This window comes from Cupressus sempervirens, chromosome 6 (assembly GCF_028749045.1).
Source record: "Cupressus sempervirens isolate cs-2001-9-10 chromosome 6, ASM2874904v1, whole genome shotgun sequence".
Taxonomy (NCBI): Eukaryota; Viridiplantae; Streptophyta; class Pinopsida; order Cupressales; family Cupressaceae; genus Cupressus; species Cupressus sempervirens.
The window spans coordinates 614,741,060-614,747,576 of record NC_143123.1 but is presented as its reverse complement, the minus strand read 5'-3'; positions in this window follow the sequence as shown (position 1 = coordinate 614,747,576).

Below are 6,517 nucleotides of genomic sequence, written 5' to 3'. Positions count from 1 at the left end.
AAATGTGATATCCTTCGACCCTACATTGATGGAGGAATAACCCTATGCTTACGTCAACAAATTTGGCTTCCAGTGGTATTCCCAAAATTTTGGTTCTAGGATTTTAAAAAATGTTATATATAGTCGATTTGGTTGGTCCTACTTTAGTGCATCAGCTTGCATTTTTGCAACCTTTGTGGCTTTGTTCTAAGCTTATAAATGCATAGCTACACCCATGTCTTCTGGTGGTGATATTTTTTTGTGTGCTCAGTGGCTTCCTCATTGCTCCTATGTGGTGTTGGCTTAAATTTTCCACATGACCAATGTTTTCCTGTGGTACCTTTGTTCCTGATTATGCCAGTTTGAAGTACTAGTCTTTGAGTATTGCGAGATTTTTTTTCTTAACTTGTTGGTCTTAGGTTGTAATCAAGCAAAATTGGGAATGACTTCCATACTCACATGGGTTTTCTATTGACATGAAGCTTCTCTTGTTTGATCAATGTAGGGATGGATGATTTTTGTGTGCCCCATAGCTTGTAACCAAAGTGCTCATTGAAATCGATTCTCCATCTATGCATTCATTGTGTATATATTTTTCAATATAATAAAAGTTTCTTTGGGGTTTTTTATTGTATAATATCTTTTTGTGGTTCTCAAGCTAGTTAGATGGTGATTTGGAACCTAGTTTTACAATGGTGTTCGTAGCCCAAATTATAAGGGGAATTTTATAGGTTTAATTTCACCTAATGTTTGTTGTTATTTCTTGAGGCCTTATACACATGTTATCCATTTTTATGGGTATTCTTTTTTGGCCTTTGGATTTTGTAATTTTGTTGTATTCAGTAAGGCTTGGGGGTTTTATTGCCGATCATTTCCTTCATGAACTTAGAACTAGTGTTATTATATAAATAAAATATATTAGTGGCTCGCCACTTTCACCAGAAAAAAATAACACTATCTATGCAGTATGTGTTTTTCAAGTGCAGATCTAAATGTTTATATATAGGAGTAGAAGAGACAATGTTAATAATATTGGTTATTGTAAGTTAATTTCCATTAGACAATATCATTAATAATATAAACACACACACAAGTAGATATGTCTAATTGCCAATTAATCAAATGCAATAATTTTTAACTAGTGACCATAGAGGGATTGTTTCTATATCAATTCAATCCGACTACAACTACATCAACACATAGGATAAAGAAAGTAAATATACATGAAGGCAACACGAAAAGAGAAGTATGTTTCAATTGGGTGTTTTATTCCATCATTCAATGACAATAGAATATAAAAATCCTAGACATCAAATTCAGTTGTTTCATAGATGAACAATAGCTTTACTAGTTTCCAAAATGCTTTAGCTTGTGTAAGCATTAATATGGTAAGATTGGGACATATCATTCCTTTGTTACATATGGGGTGTATTTTTTGTATTAGAGGTAGAATAACAAGGTTACTGACCCTATAGAAAATTACTTGAAGACACCTTAATCAGTGTAGTATGTCATGAATAAAACATTATTAATGCATAAAGAGTCTTAATAACAGTCTCAATAGGAAAAATAGTCTTACAAATATATAACTACCAACTTGAAGATTAAAAACTTATACATTATCCTCTACTTCTAAAATACTATTTAGTAATTATTTTAAATTTATGTTAACTTTGAATTTTATTAATTTCATCTATATTTTTTTAGATTTGGTTGTAAATGAATATGTTTTTTTATAAAAGTAGTAGCAAAATTAGGGTGTTGGCCTAAAGTACAAAAGTACAAAAATACTAGACAACTATTAACAACACATTAACAACATCTAGACTAAGGAGAAATAGAAAGCAACAACCTTTATCTACCTATATAAAACAAATGGTCCAAAAATTGAATCGCCACCCCATGTCATAGACCCAAACATAATATAAGAAAATACATCTACCATGATAATAAGGCTTAAACTTAGCCAATTATGTTATGCAAAGAACCATAACCATCTTAGCATAGCATTTAAGCTATTAAAGATAGTTTTGAAATACCCCAAGGGCCTGAATCATAGAAGAAAAAAACACCCATAATCAATATAAGTTTTTTCCTCAAGCCTCTTGGACAACGCCAGTGGATACGGGGCAACATATATGCATTGTCCTTCTTCCAGATCTTGAATCTAAAATTAAATCTAGAGGCAGAAGAAAATGGATGGACCTTGGTTTGATCTTGCGTATCAAAAAGGAAAGCAATTCTCTGATCCAAGAAAACTAAGAAAAAAGATGCTAGGAATATCATACCACAGATGGTGAATCCTTCTAGGAATAGGAGTAGAAGAAATGAAGCAAGATTGAATCCTTTTTTTTCCACTTTTAAATGAGAATTAGAATGATCTCAGTACAACATTGGGTTCAATCCATTTAAGATCCTCAAATCAAGCATTTCCAACTCAAGGACTGCTTATGTCTCCAATAGACAAATAAAAAGATAATAGGACAGGTCAGTTGGTTTAAAACCTAACAGGTTCACAATAGAATATGTTCATCATCAATATCAAATTTATGGAGCCTTTTCCCGATGGATTGGTTTAGGTATGGATGTAGTTTTAGTAGCCCAATGGATTACGAATTTTTTAGGTAATCGTGTGGATTTAGCAATTATGGAAAATGATTTCCTATACATAGCCTGTAATAGTATATAATTAGAAAATAGGCTTATGAACAAAGAAGCCCTAGTTTTAAATGGTTATCCTTTCAAGATTGTTGAGTGGAAACCCTTTTTCGATCTGAAAGGCTACAAATTTTGAGGTAGAGCGAGCGATTATGTAAGCAAATCTCTCAATAGAACTTACTATTAATGATACACTTAAAATCATAGGTAATAAATTAGGTCTTTTGTGGGCTTTGTTAAGACAAACCTCAAAAGCTCTAGTCTGATAATCATTGTTAGGATGGATGACAATGTTTTAAAACTTAAATTATTGGACATAAACATCAATGGTAAAATTATCTCTATTGAGCTTAGATTTGTCCTTTAGAGAGGAAATAGATCTAGCTGGTTCATCTCCCTTGGGTCTGAGTAATCTAATTGACCCCCAACTGGCTTCGAGGGGTGAGTTTTCATTTTTTATGGAGGATGATTGGGAAGACATGGAGATTAGGGAAGATCCTCCTTGCATTAAATCAGTAATAGATAAATCACACAACCCCAAAGAGAAGGAAGCCTCCCCTCTGCAAATTCTTTCAAGCTATTGACCAAGTTTTTAGTGAAACGGAGTGAGCAAAGACGAAGATGAACATAGATGGGAATATTCATGGTACAAGTAAGGAGGGATTGCAACATCTCGATAGTCCTTGCAAGGAGGGGAACTGGGATTCCCCAGGTAGTGTTGAAGAAGAGGTGGATATTCTAGTTGAAGTTTTGAACAATATGGTGGTGGATGATCTCAAGGGTCAATTTTTGGATGAAATATGCAATAGGGAAGAGGTAAGGAGACATATTTCATTCCTTATTAATTTGTTCCTTGAAAATGATAAAGTTAACAATGTTGATCCCTCCCCTATCTTAGATGAAGATCTAAGATTATGATCTCTTGTCTAACAAATAAGTAGATACCCTAGGTTTACTCGCCTCTCAACCTAGCAAAATGAATCTAGATTGCTTAAAGTCTTAAAGGAAGTGAGGGCGTAAGTCACTACAGGATCTCAAAACCAGAGATGGAGTAACTAGAGGTTAGGCAAAATTAACAAATATTTTACATGTTGGGAAGGGGAAGTTCCTTACCACAATGTCATGAATGTCCTAACCTAGAATGTTACGGGCCTCAATGCCTCTAAAAAGCATCATCTTCTCAAGCAATGCATTTCCAATACTAATAATGATATCATTCTACTCCAAGAAACCAAATTAGCTAAAGAGGATATGAATAGATTTAGAAGGCCTCTAGGATGGCAAGAGATCAGAGACTCACCATGGAGGGAGCCTCGGGTGGTCTTGCTATTTTATCAAATCCAAGGAATGTTTCAATTTCTTCTTTGGAATTCCATGGGAAGTTGATATGTGGGTTAGTGAAGGGTATTAGGTTGGATGTCTTTTATAGACTCTTCAATGTGTATGGTTTGATTGGTATAAAGTTAGAGTGTGAAAGGAAATTGAGGACAAGATTAGCATAGGGGGGAGGAGATATCTATTTTAGGTGGAGATTTTAATGCGATCCTTCATCCCTTAGAGAAGAGAGGAGGCTCCAGGAACCTCTCCTCGGTCTAAGGATTTTGTTGATTGGGTTAACAAGAGTGGTTTACTGGAAATTGAGTGTTCTTTGAATTCCTTCACTTGGAATACCAGAAGGAAGGGCTTTAGTAACATTGCAAAAAAGTTGGGTAGAATTTTTATCCATGGAGATTTGTCATCCCACGCTATCTCCTTTGTATCAAAAGTTAGACTAGTTTCAGGATCTAGCCATTATCTAATAGAACTTAATATTATTGAGGACATACACCCTAGTAATTGTACTTTCAAGTTTGAACAAATGTGCCTTAAAGATGATAACTACCTTAATTTGATTAACCAATGGTAGGAGGAGCCAGAGGTCTCTAGTTCCAAACTTTTTGAAGTGGTTAGTAACTTGAAGACCATTAAACAAAAGTTGAAGGAATGGAACTCAAATTTCTTTAGCAGCACCTTTGAGGATAAACTTACTTTGGAAGAAAAATTGGAAACTCTCAATAGATAGGTTTTGGAACAAAAAATGGGTGATTCTCAATTCTTAAAAGAGAAGAAGCTTATGTAGCAATATGAAGATATTCTTGCCAAAGAAGATCTCTTTTGGAGGCAACACTCTAGGGAAATCAAGTTAGAAGCAGGAGTCAAGAATACTAAGTTCTTTCATAATATCTCTAAACAAAGGCACATAATTAATCGCATTACAACCATTAAAGGTGTTGATGGTTTAGCTAGAGATTCTGTAAAAGAAATCAGCTTGAAAGCTATTTCATTCTTTGAGAACATCTCTAACAACTTGGTATGCTCTAACCTAAGGGCCCAATAGGACATTCTAGGTACTATACTCAAACTTGTCTCTTTGAACCAAAATAAAAAGCTAATGCAAAAGTTCACTAAGAAAGAAGTAGAGACAACTCGTAACCAAATGAATCCAAATAAATGTCCTCGACCAAATGGATTCCTGACATCCTTTTTCAGAAGTGCTCAGATTTTATAGGAGATGACATTACTAGTGCTCTGGAAGGAGTGATAAATTATGGTAGACTTTTAAAAGAAGTCAACAATCTATTGTTCTCATTCTTAAAAAAAGAGAAAGTGGAGACCTTTGATGACTTTAGACCTATAACTCTTTATAATACCCTAATACCCTTTATAATCTTTTCATCAAAACTCTAGTTATTAGAGTTCAATCAATTTTACCAAACCTTATAAGCGAGAAATAGACTGGTCTTGTTTCAACTCAATCTATTTATGATGGGGCTATTATAGCTTAGGAGGTTATCCTCTCAATACAAAATAAAACTATTCCAATCATGTTGATCAAAGTAGACATCAAAAAGCCATATGACAAAGTAGACTAGATATTCTTATGCAAGTGTTTACAAGCCTATGGGTTTTCTAAGCAATGGATACATTTAATCTACAAATGTATCTCGATGCCAAAACTATCCATCTTGGTAATGGATCTTCGGAAGGTTTCTTTGGTATCTCTAGAGAGCTAAGACAAAGAGACCAGATTTCCTCATTTATTTGTATCCTTATGTCAAATACTTTTGGTAGATTCATCTCTCTAACCAAATATTTGGGCCATATTAAGGGCATTTCTTTTACTAGCGATTTTCAACTAACTACTCATCAACATTTTGTAGATGACACCATGCTTTATGGGAAGAGTACAATAGAGGAAGCCACAACCTTGAATGACATCTTGAAACAATACTCTTTGGTCTCTAGTCAAGAGATCAACAACGACACATCGAATATCATTTTCTTCAACACTCATCCTAGAATGAAAGAACATATATGTAAAAAAAAAATCATTTCAACAAAGGCTTTCTTCCTTGTAAGTACTTGGGGTTACCTCTAATTTTAGGTATTCAATCAATGAAGCTATGTGACCTGATTATAGATAGACTACAAAAAATGGTGGCAGGATGGAAAGGAAAATGGCTCTCAATAGAAGGGAAAGTGACTTTAGTTCAATCAGCCCAAGCCATATATCAACTTTCTTGTTTCAAGTGTGTTTGGTAGGCTCCAAAGAAAGGGTGCTTTAAGCTTAATTTTGAAAGAGCCTCCAAAGGGAATCCTAACAAGGAAAACAATGGATGCACTGTAAATGATTGATTATTGCCCAAGGTATACGGGATGTCACTAATAATTGGGCAGAAATTTCATCTTTGGTAGAGGGTTTGGTTCGATGCAAGGAGCTAGGACTGAAGAAGCTAGAAATAGAAGGAGAATTGTCTATAATTATCAACGCCTGTAGGAAAGGGTCTCTTACTAATTGGAGATTAGATGCTAAACTTTCTAAAGCTTTGGAGCTTTGAAA